The sequence below is a fragment of the Cataglyphis hispanica genome, chromosome 3 (genome assembly GCF_021464435.1).
Source record: "Cataglyphis hispanica isolate Lineage 1 chromosome 3, ULB_Chis1_1.0, whole genome shotgun sequence".
Classification (NCBI taxonomy): Eukaryota; Metazoa; Arthropoda; class Insecta; order Hymenoptera; family Formicidae; genus Cataglyphis; species Cataglyphis hispanica.
The window spans coordinates 5724678-5742759 of record NC_065956.1 but is presented as its reverse complement, the minus strand read 5'-3'; the positions used below and the strand labels follow the sequence as shown (position 1 = coordinate 5742759).

At 30.1% G+C, this 18082-nt stretch overlaps 1 protein-coding gene across 3 annotated transcripts in view; it reads right to left on the bottom strand.

Annotated features, from left to right (window-relative positions):
- LOC126848442 (formin-like protein) overlaps window positions 1-18082 on the bottom strand; it is a 45079-nt gene that overhangs the window by 14005 nt on the left and 12992 nt on the right. The gene's annotated exons all lie outside the window — the stretch shown is intronic.

Below are 18082 nucleotides of genomic sequence, written 5' to 3'. Positions count from 1 at the left end.
TTAAAAACTAACTTTAAATATTTATACAATAAATATACAATATTTTACATTTTTAATGAACTTTTAAAATCTGAACAATCCAACAATTTGTAATTAATTTTCATTGTTTGATTTACTATTAATGATGCGTTTAAAATAGCAATTTATTTGTGAAGAAAATACGTAGGCTGTTATGATCTAAACGTAAGGCGGGTATGGTAAACGAATAATCATCAGAGAGCGGATGCCGGAAACCACGATTGCATGACATCATCATACGCACACGCATACGAAAGTCTTGTTAAATAGCTGAATCCTGTAATAATATGACGAACGTATTTTATTTACATATAAACAGTATTAATTGCGAATTATATACCTTAAAATCAATTTTTGAAAACGATCTCATTAAACGATACTGCGATAAAATACGTTATTATTGCAATATGATTAAATAAATAGATGATAGATAATTGCCAGAAGTAATTTCCATACATAAAGGATATGCACAACTAACTTTTTGCTGTATGAGATGAGACACAAGATTGCGGAATCTTCGAATACATAATCGTGCGATTATCATCTTCGACAAACTTTTGCCTGATCTTGGAGAAAGCTAACACGCACGTTCTCCTTCGGTGATCAGGATGAGTTACTATTTCTAGCAATGTAACACGATTTCTGTTTCCGTTTCATGGCAATGGCTACCGTTGCACTGCAATTCTGCCGTATTAGCATAATATTTGTTCTTGAGTTATGGTTTCTACTCAACTGGAGCAAATAATTCTCTCTTTTATTTTTCGAATGTGTAAGAAAAACACGATAATGCAAGCTTTCTTTTGAGAAACTAGAAATAAAAACGGATATTAATTTTATTGCCAATTACATAATTCCACTTTGCATTTAAAAACATTTTTTGACACTTTTAAGCCATATCAGTTAACTGAAATAATATGAAATAATAGAACGGTATGTTTTACGTACAAAAAAAAAAAAAATATTAAAACAAATTCTAAAAAAGAATTACTTTTTAAATAATATAAAATATTTTTAAAAGACTCCTTTTTAAAATTGTATTGTGTATCACATCATAAACACTATATAAACACACACTATACAGCTTCTTCAGAGAAATGCTATTATTTTTCGATTATCTAAACATATAATTTTCTCTCTCTGAAAAAAAATACGAAATATAATGTATTTCCAATCTTTTCTATACTGCAAGTCATTCATGTTGTATTAGCATTGTTTAATCAAAATTGAAAAGCATCTGATTTTTAACACACTTTAACAATTTGAAGAATTAATAATTACATTTTATAAATTATTAATAATAATTATTAATGTATAAAATTATTATGTCAATAGTAAAACAGCCTTACAGCAGTTTTCTTATCAAGGAAATGCTTTCCTCTTTACAAAACTCAAGAGTTTTCTATCTGACGCTTTTATAATCTGGCTCTTTACAAATCCTGAAAGCAACGCGAAATGACTTAATAAATACTTTAAGACTACTTTAAGAGCACTTAAGAAAGTAAACAAGCGCTAAAAGCAAGTCACGCTGGTATGTATACAAAGAGTTACATAATCGATAATTCCGAATGACGTGACGAAAAATGTTTTTTAATATACGTAGAACTTCGTGATACGAAATCGATGTCAAGTTATTGACATCAACTTCATATCACAAAGTTCTACGTAGAATATATAAGATAAAATATAATACACAAAATCCAAGCTGTATACTAAAATATTGATCTTCATAATGACACTTATTAACTTATTTCAAGTTATTATACATTTAAAAATGTGCCTTATGAAAATATTTCTAGAGTGGCGATACATTGCCAAACGAATCGTCACTAGCAAATTATGAGCCTCGTAAATAATGAAACTGGCATTACAAAGCATTCTTGGATTACTGTTTGTGTACTTATGTTACGTTATGTCTTACCAATGTAATGGAACATCACGTAACTATTTATTTGTCACGATTCATTGCATTGCCGTCAAGGCAATCACCTCGTTTATCGAAGAAATATATCCCTATTTATCGTGTCTTAAAGTTTTATTTAGATCAGTTTAAAAAAATTAGTTTTTTTTTTTTTAGTTCTTAGAATTAGTTCTTAGAAAATATATATTAATAAAATTATATATACTTTATATATTATATATAAATATACATATATACATATATTATATAGATGAATTAATAAACTTTTACAATTTTATAAAAAACATATATTATTTTAATTGTACAATGCGCACTTATAACACTTAAAAATTTTTTAAAACGTTAAAAATAGTTTTCAATTACTGGTTTATTTGATAATGGACAATGGTTTATTTGATTTGATTTATCTTCGATATTATTAAGTTTTCTCTTTCCTCTTTTCGGATTAGTTGAATGTCGAAGAATCAGTAATTTTAGGAGAAAGCGCGAGATTTCTGTCCTATAAATGCAATGTTAAAACACTTTGAATAACAGAGATCGAGTTCAACTATGAATACGACGCGGCAATCATTGGTTTCGCTTCGTTGCAATGCGCTTTCGCTTTCAGCGTGACAGAGATACGAATCTTCAATTGTGCAAAATGTTACTTGAAAAAAATATTCGTCGTGATGAATCAAGACAGCGCGAGTTAAGATATATATATATATATATATATATATATATATATATATATATATATATATATAATCCGACAATTAAAAATACGACAAAAAATAAATTAAAGTTCGCACAATACTATTTGAGCAAAGTGTTACTCCGTATTTAAAGATTTAATCAAAATAAAATACTTAAAATGACAATCGCTGCGTATCCCGGTACGTGCACAAGTTCTATATAATCCCATATAAAATTGCATTAAAAAAATTAATAACCCCGAAAAATGATTCCCTTTTTTCACTGTTAACGCAGACTTGCTATTAGACGACGATCCGCTTTCAGGAAAAATGGGTTGGCGATAAATGCGTAGATGAGACCAGACTAAATTCCTAGTATTACATGCTACGTTGCGTTGATATAATGCAGCGTGTGTTTTCGGGTCAACAGTCATTGGAAACGGGGCTACAGTAGCGATTAGAAATAAGTATCGTATGGTAGTACGTGCAGACGTTTTAAACGACAACCATAAGACGCTGAACAAAATCGCATTGTTCATTAATTGTCCGATAACTAAGTGAAATACAGCACTTTTGCATATTTATACGCGAAAATTAATCTATGTAATAAATATTTTTATAGAATACATACAATGAACAGCAAGATATATATCTCTCGTATTATTAACACCTCTATTCTTAAGAAGTAGCAGTGCTTCTTGTGAAATAAAGTTTATTATTATTATTTATTATTATTTATTACAATTAAACATATTTCAACATTTGAGACTATAATTACAAATGTCATTTTTTTCAAAATTTATTTTAAAATAAACAATAATTCCATTAATTATTTACATCAATAATTCTGCCAAAAAAAATTTTCTTTTTTGATAAATTATAATGTAAAACAAGTCTCTCTCATCAATAAAAGTCAGTCTCAAAAGAACTTTATAAGAACAAGATTGAATACATCTGTTCGACACGTAACCAAAAGCAATTTTGTATATCTACGCTTATAACGGCATATCTGAGAACATACATAAGAAAGTGTGTGGGAAGATTTCCTATGCAATAAATCATCGAGACGCATCAGCGAACGAATGTGTGGCCAATTGTTGTAATACATATAAAGTTAGATGGGATTTATGGTCAGGAAGTCTTTCTGTGTTGACGGCCTCTTCCTTTGGAAGAAAGCTCGTGTTTTACGACTATCCGTTTGGTCATTTTACGAATAAAATCCGATAAAAGCCATCATATAGACATGCTAGCAAAGGAGAGTTAATATATTCGACGTAATTGCACGTTTGAGATTTTTCGACAAGTTCTGATCGATTTATGAATGTATCATATATGCAATCATTCGCGTGAACGTAATATCGCGAATATTATCTTCGCACGAAATATGTGAATACACGGAAAGAAAATTAAAGAGTGGAAAACATTCAAGGTTTCTAATCTTTTCAATATTAAATTAAAATATACAAATTTTGGAAAAGAGAATATTACGCTTTTTTTCGAATAATAGCTCTAATATTAACTTCTTCATGAATATAATGAATGTCTTCATGTCTTCATGTGTAGACAAAAATACTTTTGCGTTTGAAAAAGAAACGCTTAACATTTTTATGCTCAAACCAATATTGCAAGAGATATCGCGATTTTTATATATTATCATTTATAAAAATTAAATGATGTATTTTATAATATTTTATATAACATACACACTTTGCAATATTCTAATAATATGCTGCGAACAGCTTATCATCGAGCTTTCATCGAGATATTATCAGTGCATTATGTCCATAAAAGCTTGTCATGGCTGAGCGACGCATTTGACAGTTTTAAAAATATTAAGTGTGTGTAATTTTAATTTGTTTAACTTTGAAAAAACGGAGAACTAGAGTTAACAATAATAATACGTAGTCTTTGCCGAGACTAATCAATCGCACGACTTTCCCTTCGGAAAGATTCATACTCAAGTTAGTCGGTTTAGTATTTCTTTGCCCATTTATTTTCCGAACAACAATCGATGCCTAAAGGCGGTGCGTATCTCGTTCGTCGCGTATCAACATGAGTGCGTGTGCTGTCGAGCAGACATTACATATACACGCGTGTGCGAAAGCAAATTCACCGTGAATGCAATTAGGCATGCATGGACAAAGGGATGTGAAAGATTTGCACTTGTGCCTCTGGACGTTTTCGACAGCACAAAAAAGCTTAACTCAAAAATATTTAAATAATTGAATATATACACATGATCATAATAAGTAGCTCTAGCGCTAGTATTATTCATCAAATTCATGGACTTTCTGTGAATAATTCAGCAGAATTTTTTTTCCAAATTTTTTTGTATCAAAGTTTGATGTGCAAGATGTTATTGAGGTATTGTTATCCATTATTTATAAGCAATTTCTTTGAAGCCAGACATTTATATGTAATATAATTCTTAAAAATTGAAAAAAATTATAGTAGATATATAACGCATGATTATATGTATCCTACATATAATTTCAAAAAGATTTATTAAAAAAAAAAAAAAAAAAAAAAATCGATTTTAAATTCAATAGAATTTTAACGGAATATATCGGAATTTAACGGAATATATCTATAACATCTTCATTTTTAAGATATTTAGCGCTACTAATTATAAAGTAAATATGAAAATAAATAACATTCATATTTTTAAAAAATATAGTACTTAAAGGTTAAATTTGCAATAATTTGGAAACATTACTTGCATATACTATGTTATTATAGCTGAGTTTCTATGCACATTTATACAACAATAATTCATTTTTAAATATTAACAAAAAATCAATAAAATCAAGAAGCAGAAAATACACGAAGGCAAAAAATTAATTCGGAATATGGTTAATATTCATATAAATGTTTATTATTAATCACCAAATTATCGTGCCAACTGGTTATATTTGCACAGAGAAATAGGATCTGCTTGCAAAATGCGTTCAATATGTTCAAATATCTTTTAGTCGTAAACGAAAGCGAATGAATGTATGGTCATTGAAAGCTGAGTTTACATCTTTGTCAGATATCCCGGCCATTGGTGGAAGTATAGACTATCCCATTAGCGGTAATCCGATATCTATAGTATTACAGAATGCAATTACGTGGTGAAAAGCAGTTTCAATGGAGTACGCGAGTATAAAAAAAAGCTACACGATTCTTTCCATGTTTCTTGCTTTGACATGGTGTTATTGATTTAAAACATCAAATAAAAAATTTGTATTAAAATCAAAACGGGAAATAATTTTCCTTTTGAACTATGTGTATGTGTTTGCAGATACTTCTTTTCATTTCGTTTTCCTTGCAATGCTATTAGTCTTTTCGAGAAATTTTATTTAATTTATCTATTCATGACACGCGTCGCAAAAAAAAGCTTTAAAATTTATTTCCATTATCAGAAACGACGTTAATCAAAAATGATGACATTATGCGAATCGTTCGTTAATCATATAAATGTGTTTGTATTAACATATATAATATTTCTAAAACAAATTTAATATATATGTACATATCTGATCAATATATTGAACGATTTTTATGTGTATGTTTACCATAAAGAGTAAACACACGGGATTTTAACATGGCAATAAATATTTAAAAACGTTAAGTAAGGAATCGGTGACGTAATTTTATTTCAACACCCGTAGACACCCCGTCTCTTCGAATATCGAATTACTTCGACACCCGAGTGGTCATATCGGCAATGAAATGACATCTTAACGGCGTCAAGAACGAAAGTAATCTTTATTGGTGGGTTCGCCGGGGTTACCAGCGGACTACCGCTCGTTACATGGGCAATGACCTTCGTAGCTAACAAGAGAGAGCTCTCAACTTGTGACGTTAATCAATGTATGTGCGGTGAAAGGGTAAATTTTTCGAACTCACGAATCATCCCAATATGCAGATTTTCATATCGTTTCTTCTCGTTTGTTTACTCTTTATTCGGCTAACGAAGATTGATCGAATTTTATTTCACGCGGAGCGAGAGAAAGATGACACTTCGCATGAAGTTCATGTATTTATTTATGCCGATATATAACAAATATTTATTCTAATAAATCCTTTTGATATACCAGAAATACATATAAAGCTCTAAGATTTGCTCCATGTTGTACCCAGATCTTTTCACAATTTTGAAAGCTGAAGAGATTCTTAATCAAAATCAATGGTCTCATATGAAGCAAAGACGTCTTACTTTGCAAATTAAATGAACTAAATATAGAACATTTTTATCAAAAAATTAAGGAACTATTCTTTGTACGAGATTAACAAAATTTAAACATTATTTTTTTATCGCTATTTTTTCTATAATTCTGTTTTATTTTACTATTCTCAACATATTTATCATTATAATTTTAAGTTTATTTTTGTTTTGTTTTACCATGTGTTTTGATTTAATAAAAATAATTAGATTAATTAATAAAACATATACCCTAGATAAAAATTATATTCATCGAAATTGTTGGCATCCACTAAGAATTATAATACTTGGTATTTAAAAGTGTTGGTTTTATGATTCATAATTTCATAAATAATGCGTTTTAAGATGTGTATGTAATATATTCAGCTCTTAACCTTCAAATTCATCAACGAAATTTATGGAATATATTCTTTGGCATAGATCCAAACGAACTTGACGTGAATAGATCTTCGCGTAAAGAAAATACTTTGGATGCATCACCACGTGCTATTTCATGAAATTAATGGATTCGTTGTAACAGCTTTATGAGCAACTCCACGCACTGTATTCACGTACATTCTTTTACTTTATTAATATTTCCTGTTAATAAATAAATTTCATTCACACGGACGCATGTACCATGAATGCCTACAAACACAATAAACATAGTGTTATAAATACATTATAAAAATTTAATATATAAATTATACATTCGTGAGTACAAAAAATCTAATTAAAACGTTATTAAAATTTTCAAAATTGATTTAGTATATAATGTATGTATATGTTTTAAAACAAATAAATTATAATGCGAGAGATAAATTATGCTAATTGTAATTGATCAAAGACAGATATTGCCTCATTAATTTTATTTATGAGACATTAAAAAATTTTTTAATGTTAAATAATACAAAGACGTGTAATAAATATTTAAAAAATTTTTTTTTTGTGGATCTTTCGTATATGCTAAGTTTTCACTCGTCTACAATTTTGCTCGTCTAATTTATCATTTCTTATGCACGTATTGCTAGAACTATTTAATTATTTGAAATTGTCCCACACATAGATATACACGAGATATAAAACACAAATACTAAAAATTTTTAATAATTAAAATAAATAATAACGATGCCAATATTTTAATAAATGCCAATAAAATAAAAAAAATATATAATTATGCGACTAATAATAAAATAGTGTATTATAAAGAAGTGAAAAATAATTATGTCTTGTAAAATTTTGTGGAAGTGAATTGTTATATGAAGCCAAGTGAAAATTGCATCCGGGGGCGAATTAATGCATGAGATTCTTCACTCGAGATAAAGTTTACGTGACATGCAAAGATAGGTGAAAGTCGACTATGCCGATATTAAAGGTAACGATAGCAATCTAGCATAATAATGCGATTCCGCAAGAACTCGAACCAGTATTAAAATAAAACCAATCTGATATAAACACGAGCCTAATTAGTCAATTATAAGCACCCGGCGCCAGATCAGGAAGGAAAATAGCAATAAGAACATCAGGTTCTGTTTCTTTAACTCGGGAAATTAGCCCGAATGTAGAATGTAGAATACATTCGCATAATATCTTGTATTCTACATTCTACATACGTTTTTTCGAGATATTATATGCGCAATATTTTATACTTGATAAAAATAAAATGGTGATATATGTATATAATCCTATATTGAAAGATTATATTTAATCAAATAAAATAAAAAAAACAAGAATTTTTTTATTAGCAAGCAAACTGAAACTTAGTTTAAAATTAAGTTTAAATTAAATTTAAATCGTCTAAATTTACCGCAATGTGTAAATTTTTTACAATATATTACTATAAAACGTATCTCAAAACATATGAGACATATGAGACATGCTATAATCATTTTGATATCATTTGAAAGATAACTTGGTGCTTTAAAAAACGCATATTCTCCTTGTGATATTTATAAAAATATATAAAATAACCATGATTTCAGAGGTTTTTGGACACTAATTTTTTACTGAAACATTTTTCGACACATGTTTATTGGAAATTTTGTTTAGAATTAAATTTCCTATAAAATCTCAAAGTTTGGCCGGAATGTTTAGGCCCACCTTGTATATGTAATATATACTTCAAATTACATTGTATGTGCAAGCTATCTTCATTATTTATTGTTTTAGCAGCATTTCGTACTAATGATTTAATAATGATTTCAATTCAGTATCAATTATTTGGCAAGGATTACTTTTGTGGAAGCGGATGCGCGTTCGCAATTTCTTATCGTGTTCTCGAGAGAAACGTTAACATTGGCATCAACAGTGGCACTCTCAAAGAGCATTCACAAGAACGAGACGCAAACAAATGAACATAAAAGAAATGCCATCGGTACAACAAGTTATACGTATTTGTGCATGCTCAATAGACGAGCGCATACATCCTCGAAATATGAAAGAATTAGCCGTTGTCAAGTACTTAAGCTTCGGCGAACCGTCGTCACTTGAATCATACGTCGTGCACAAGTCGTTAAAGCCATCGTTAACAACGTGACACATACACGCTCGTGCAAAGTGCATAGAACCAGCTGAATTCGACATTATAATTCATCGAGATTCATCATGACCAGAATTCATGACGTGTACGCAACCATTGTCTCGAATTGTGGAGCAAGAAGAAATTTATATGCTTTAATAATTAAAAATTTCCTTCAAATTATTTTTTATGATAATAGTTTCAATAATTATTATTTAAACCGACGTCTCTTTTTGTTTTAGCAATTTGCAAAATTTTAATTAAACTTTTATTATAAACAGCTTACAATAGAATAAAATTAAGAAAAATTATTTATTTCACTTAGTTATTAATTAGTAATTAATTGATTTCCCCATTTTTATTGATAATTATCAATTTCAATCCAATTGTCCTATCCAAGTATCATTAAAATTTTCCAATTTTTTGTTCATATATTTTTTTTTATAATGTTAGTGTTTTTTTAAAAATTAGTTATGCAAATTATAATGTATTTCCGCAGAATATCACCCAAATTAACGTGCATTCCTCTGTAGTATGACGTAATATTTGACGAAATTAAGTAAATGAGATAATTGAAAATAATAAGGGACAATTGTGTGTAGACATTTTCTACTTATTTATTATCACTCAGAATAATTATCTACATCATGGTCCTATTCTCATCAAAATGCAATCTATATGCTAAATAATTATAAATTAATAGAGTATCCAAACTATTAAGTTTTGTTAACAATTCTCGCTGATGTCAGTAGAACTATTACGTATTATATCATGGAATTGCCATTAAGTAAAAGTTTCTGTGAAATTTTATTATATATAGAGTGAGCCCAAATGTACCGGCTAGATTTTGAGATTTTATAGAAAATTTAATTCTATACAAAAAGTTTTCTATAAACATGATTTAAAAAATGCATAAAACTGTCATACAAAAGCGTTATGTTATTAAAGCGCATATACTAAAATGCAAGCTACGATTATGAGTTTTCGATAACAACGGATTGTAAATTTTTACGATCTCATTCGATCTGACGATTTCGAGACGGCGCCTCGTAAAACTGAATGAGAGAGCGGCGATCTAAAATTAAGTGATAACGTCACGATGTGCACCCGGCTACGCTGACATCATCTCACAAGTTTTGCGCATGCCTCATGCGTGTAGACCTCAGTTTCTCTCTTTTTTTTTTCTTTAGCCGCTTTCTTCCTATCAAAAGGCCGCTACAAAAATATATGTGTATATAAAGTCTTTTCAAGGAATATATAAAGTCCGTATGATGTGTGTGTGTGTGTGTGTGTGTGTGTGTGCATACTTTTGATATAATTTTCGTAAATCTATTATCTCTCAATGTCAATTATTTTTAATTTTATACTTTTCATTTAAATTTTATTTATATTAAAATCGAAATTAATAGCAGTGTCTAAAATAGACTTTTAAATCCGATTAATATAAAACGCATGTCAAGTTAAATGCGGAGTTAATATACCTTTTGAGGTCCATAATTCGTGGCTAAAATAAATTTATTACTTCTCAAGAAATACCGAAGGTCAGAGGAGGTTTGAGATAATGATGAGGGTGAATAAAGATCGTACACATGGTCGACCAGATGAAACAGATTAGGGTGGAACTAGAAAGGGTGTGACGCGTACTTTAATAGACGATGCGGAGCCATCTCTGGAGGATGTTAACCCTTGTGCTTGCACGATCGATAGAGGGTTATAGAATAATTTATTTTAACAAATATATAAAAAATATTATTAGCCTCACATATAGAATTGATCAAAATTTTAATTCTTCATTACATGTATATTTTTTAATATAAAACTATATGTATGTGCAAGAAAATTTAACGTTTTGAATATCAATGAAATTTCTAAATTTTAAATAATTTAACTTGCGCTAAATATATATACTTTATAGCTTTAATATCTAAAACAATCTATTGTATTAACAAAACTATTAAAAATTACTTGCCAAGATTAGCGAGAAAGTTTGATGGGATCATCATGCAGATTATATCAGAATTATTGTATTGTCTTTCAATTATAGTCTCCTTAACGAATATGGAGTTTACATTTTTTGATCAAATATTTGATGAATATAAAGCTATAAGCGTACAGCTATCGATATTATTGAAACATCGTTAGCATCCTAAGCCACAATGTGTCGGTTAGTAACACACCCAGGATTATCTGTACGGTAGTCGTTGTACTACCAGACACCCTCGTCCACATCACGCTTGAATAAACCCACGTATGTGCGGTGAGTGAGAAGGAAAGAGGGAAAGAGGAAAAGAGAGAACAAGTGAGAGGGTAACGATCTGATGGGAAGAGAGAAAGACGTATATTGGATTAATGAACGGTGAAGGGACATTGCAGGGAACAAACGAAAGGGGAGGCGACTGTACGGAAACTTTTTGTGTATGTGTGTATCCACGAGGGAAGATGACGAGGGTTGGTTGAGAAAGAGATGAAAGATATAATATGCAGAGAAAGAGAATATAATGTTAATATAAAGAGAGAGAACAATGTGAAGATAAGGAAGAAAATACTGTAAAGAGAAAATGCAGGCGAAAAATGGAGGCATTAAGATTAAATAAAATAAAAAATTTAAAGTAATATTTAATCAAAAGGAAAGAGAAAGGCGATTTAATAATCTAAATGAAAGGAAAGAGTGAAAAATAGACACAAGAAAGAGAAAAAATGCAGAAAAAAATTGTACCATGTTTGTATATATCGTTTGTATATATCTTAATTATTTCAAATATATTTCCCATTTTATTGTATTATTTAAATTAATTTTCGCATACATTTCGCTATGATAAAACTTCAAGGGAGCATTCAATTGTTCGCGACACACCCTGTACGCAACTCCTGACGCGAGGAGGGAAAAGAGTAACCCCTCCGCGTGCAGTTTCCATGACGGCCAATCTCATGGAAATGCAACTCCTCTCCCATGGAACAGCCCTTATCCGTTATCAAACATTTCGATTCAATTGCACCCGCTCCGCTTTGTCATCGCTCGCTTGCAAAGTTGTCATTCGAGCGTGACATTGCGGTTATAAATGTCGCTCGCAAATGTCCGAGCTAGAATTAAAATTGTGTGTTTTTCCGACTTCACAACGTCGCGTAGTTTTTCGAGCAATGAGAATTCGTAACGAGAAAGATAAAGAAAAATGGTCGATTTTAAAACTTTTTAAACATTTATGAGATAGAATAATTTAAAACATGCACACGCGCACAGCTTAAATAAGATTTAAAAATATTTGTAAAAATGTTTAATCATAAATTAAATTCTGTTTCAAAATTGCTGTGTAAATTAGAATTTACAAAAGTCAATAAAAATAATGTTATAAGATATTTTTCTTGTGTGCATGAATTTCATGTTTTAGGACATGTTTTTTTCCTGTCCTCATATGTACAAGGAAACTATTTAGAAAATTTAAAAAGTTACGCTCTGTTATTCATCGATTTTAATATTGCATTGTTAGCATTTTGTACGCGTCATTACTTTTACTGCTTAACTACTTGCTAATATATAGCACTATCAAATACAAATGAGTTCTATCATAATTCTATATATAGATACTCCGCTATAAAAGCGCAGCATATGTAGACCGTAAAAGAGAATTATTTTCAAAATAAACTATGTTTTAGATTGCTTATTAGCAAAAATTCACTTCCCGCAATCAAATGAGGAATTCAACATGAAGATTAAATAGAAAATATTACAAATACAATTCTAAGAGCGTAAAATTTATATATTTTAAAATTATTTTATCATAAAACATTAAGATTATATTATTTTTTTTTTTAATATTAATTAAAATATTTTGTTGATAATATTTAGAACATAATACAAGACACACATCTCGTAAGAAATAAAAAATATAATATAAGATAATTTTAAGCAATGACTTCCACTTTTAAAATCTAATAAATTGTGGAAAAAAAAATACTGGTTGCGTGGATAAAAAATTTTACGTGATTTTTATGGAAGTAGAAGACAAACATGTAGTTTTAGCGAAGGACGATGTAATTTAACAAAAGTATCTGCGGTAATGTCTCGTCAGGGAGGTAAAAAAAAGGGAAAAAAAAATGTCCACGTCCCTGCGACTTCCGCGCATCAAGCTCAAAGAGCAATTGTTTTTAACCGCGATTGCAAATGCGCGCGACTGAGGCTCGCTTAAACAACGACCGTCTTCCTGCGATTACGATGCACATCTGCGGTCCCGCTGAGTTCTTTATGACGCCTCAATATGCAGGCGTGCGTGCAACAACGGCTACATGTGCGGACCGGAACGGAAAATTCATTCGCGATTTCGCGTTCTTCGAACTTTATGCGTAAGGTAAATATTGCTCATCCCATACTACGGAACTCGCACCGAAACTCGATACGGTTACAACAAAATAATCGCTATGTGTGCTTTTTCTTCGCAACCTGCCTAGATGCTATTAGCATACAATGGTCGGGAATTATCGATCGCGGCTTAATGTCAGTACTGGAAATGCAATCGATCGCACGTACGCGACGCTTTCAGTCGTTCACTTCAGAGAGCGCCGATTATCATTGTCGAATAGAATCAGTAATTTCTCGTTCCGCGCTTATTTTGCTAGACAGACTGCGTTCGAAATACCGTGACTCTGAGATGCCGAACTCGTCGATGTAACTACCTAATTAGCATAAATAATTCTGATTTACGTTCGCGATAAAAATGCCATTATATCGGTCGCGGAAAAATAATTTAGCGCTTAACTCTTTGATGCATACGCAACACGTTACGTAAAACTATGTTTCAGACGATTATATTTATTTGCGTCGATTTATACATATATCGTCAACTAATATGTATCGTAATCTATGTATATGTGTGATAAAGAAGTTATTTGCAATGTATGGAGTTATTTTGAATGTTTAAATATTTTAGCTCAAGCTACATTATATAGTCGTATAGTTACACAATGAATAATTTTACCTGTTATAATTAATTAATAAATTTAATTCTTATTTTATAATAAATTCATAATTTTGGAAACTATCACATTAATATGTAAAAGTCAGTAATTATAATTTATAAAATTAAAGTTTGATCAATATAATAAAAATATAATATTTAATAATTTTAATTTTTATACAATTTGCGAGAAAAAATATGTATAAAAATAATCAAATAATATATATTATATACATAAATCTGAATATAATATAAAAATTATTTAACTTTTGAAATGTATGCATTTTCTTGTTACTAATCTTTTCATAGATATTAGAATTCTTTTAAAAATTTCTTGAAAAAATAATCATTTTTGTATTATTAGTATTACTGTAAAAATATTAAATTATTTTGTTATGCACCGCGAAATATCTTTATTGATGTAATAAAACATCAAATAAAATAGCTATAAATTCTCTTCGACATTGATCGTTGATAATTTTTCTAATTAAGAGTTAAGAGCATCTAATTAACCGAATTGTCTAGGAATTTTCATGGTCAAGCGATAACGTTTCGCCATCGATAACGGTCAGTGTTCCTGCGTCGAAGCAAGATCTCTTATTTACTATCCAGAAATAACTCTATTCGCACGTGCACGCCATTTGGCCACGGGCCATTTCGCACAGTGCGTACACCCTTATTATCTCTCTCTTTCTATCTCCTTTGGCTTTTCTTTGTCTTCTTTCACGTAGAAATTCTGACCAGTTAACGTTAACGGTGACGTGTTTTACCTGAGATCTATCCGCAGCGGCGCACGTGACAACTATGTAAAGAGAACGTCGGCAGGAGGTTCCAAAATCGCAGAATTGAATCGAGAAAAAATCCACGCCGGACGTAAACGATAGTAATATTTCCCATAAAAGATAAAATATGAAAACTCTTCCTTTTCTGTCCAGGATTTTTTTCAGAGAAATTTATTAAAATTCTTTTAAAATCTTTATCTAAGTTGATTATGAAAAAGTGCACAATGCATTTATCATTAACTGTGAATATATATAATTTAATAAAAAATTAAATAAATAATGTTGTAATGTGTGTGAATCGCAATATCTTCGTGCTGAGAACTTGCTTGGGAATGCAATTTCGCGTAAAAGAAAAAGAAAGAGAAAGAGAAATGAGATTCGTTGAATTGCTTAGAATACATAATACTGGATACATAAATTCACTAACAGATACGTCGTCTTTTTGGGTGGAAAACAAAATCCCACGGTAATAAACATTATTCCTGCGTAATTACCCGATAAACTTAGTAACCCGGTCGAACGAGTTCCGCCTTCAATCGATAACATACTGATATTCTTTCTTCATGGCATCGGCGGCCATATGTACACGTACATATGTAGATTTCTTTCCAGGTCAAAAGTTCCTCTTGATATTTCTACTATTCTTCTCAATTTTTCTATTATTAGAGAAACCGTGAGAAAAAGATTTATTTCGAAAAGTATATACAGAATGTTTGATTATTACTATTGAAAAATTGAGAAAAAAAGTGGACTCTTCTATCAACAAAAAGAAAAGATACAAATATTTCTATAAAATAAAGTTATGAGAAATATATTCATAAACTTCTATCAAAAGAAATGTATAGATATTTGTAATTAATATATAAATAAATAATAAAATAAATATATATGTGATCTATATAACTAAATAAATCTATATAACCATGTATATTTATAAATATATTTTGCGCGTAAGAAAAGTGATATTGTGAGAAAATCTGGTAAATCTATCGCTATCACTTCTGAACATGCCGCACGCGAGTTATATAACATGATTTTTCCATCGCTTCTGTAAGCACATTCCCACAGTGCAATGAAATTGCAGCGTGCGCCATGGGTGTCATTTGGATATCCTGTTTACGCAGTCGGAAGGACACGATCGCGCCGCAACGCGAGACAAATATCGTCTCAGCGAGAAACGCAAACATAGTCGGACACGTGTATTGTCATTCACGTACACGCGAGTGAGTCATTTAATCTTTCAGTGTCGTGTTATGTATATGCTTACGTAAAAAAGTTATTTGCTTTTTATGCGAACACACTCTCTCTCCGCCCCCCCCCCCTCTCTCTTCTCTCTCTTATGTACAGAGATGTATTAATAAGTAAATATAATTATTTTCAATTGTTCGGTAATCAAGTTTTCTCTTTTGCAAATAAAGTGTTATCTAGATTCAAGATATAACAGTTTTTTTCGCAAGATGGATTAACCAGTTTCAATTTAAAATAAGATTTATAATTTAATAAAGGTGAGAAAACCTTTCAAAAATCGCATTTCATTGCAGACTTACAAACTTTAAAGAAATAATTGTCCATGTTAAAAATCGAGGAACGAGTGAACGGCGCGATATCTTACCATAGGCCCAAGCAAACTCAAAGAAGAAGTTGCAACACAAGAAAGACCGCCGATCTCCAATTACGGAAATTCCTGCACATTCCCGTGATGTTTCTTTGCATCGCGAAACGCTTATGTAAACGAGCGTTGAGTATTACTTCATTGATTTTATCAGTGTTGTTTTGGACTTGGTTTCACACCTAATACAGTTGTACTTGGTGGATCTTTCGCGAATACGTGTACATGATAAATGAGTCTACGAAGAGGGATCCGGACTTGAAGAATATAATTCATAACGCTGTTTTCACTCGCATGAATAATTCAACCGAGTAAGGGAAACCGCGTATATAACTGCATTTATTAAATACTGGTTTCTTGCTCGAACCTATTTTTTTCGTTACGGTTCTGATGATTATGACTCAAGTGGACTTGAGGTTATCGTATAACGATCTGCATAAAGTCTTGACATTCTAATTTTAACAAATTGAGTTTTCAATATAATAATTAAGAGATAAAGTTGAGTTTTGTATCAATCACAAATATCTCATTACTTTTAAACGATTCAATTACATAAATGAATATTACTACAAACAACTATAAATTATTATAAAATTACTATAAAAAAACAATTTTAAAGCAAACGATTTTTTTTTTTTTTTTTAATTTTGAAGTCAAATGAAGTCAAACTTTCTTAAAGTGCTGCATTTTTTAACTGCTATCATTTTCTGTATTGTAAATTTAGTTTCTTAAAATTGGAGTGTCAAATTCACATAGTTTACAACTTATGTGTAAAAGCAGACTTACATTGACAATTTATCGCTATCCAAATGTCAATTCTGAAAAGAGATATCTAAACATGTCACGAGTGGATTAATCACGATTGAGTAATTTTCTATACTCTTTTTATTGCAATTTGCCAAGTACACGCTTCTGCAATAATGCTTAGATTATTCTAATGATAAATCGGTTATTCATTACGTTTATTTTTCCGGGAAAAATTGACGATCATTAGAATACTCATAAAGATAATAATCTCGTCAAAACATTGCAAACATTCATGCGAACAGTCATGCAAACATTTGTTCATATTTGTTTCAAATTTATTTAAATAAATTGAAAGCGTTTTATCATTAAAATAATTCAGCGCTAATAAAATCTCTTAATTTATCTTTGATTATAACTGTATTTAGTTCAATCCAACAATGGTTCTTTGAATGCTAATTATATTATAGATTATAATTACGGTTAATGAACGAGTTTAATCGCGAAGTTGACAATGCGAATCTTAACTCTGAGATTCTTTTGACGCATCTCCGTAAAGGAAGTTTAATTAGAAATTTTTTTTAAGAAGACTTTTCTAGTTATAATCGAAAACAGTTGTCAATATTAACTGAACACAATTTTAATTTCATTATGAAGTTTCTGACATGAGAAGCACTGACTAAA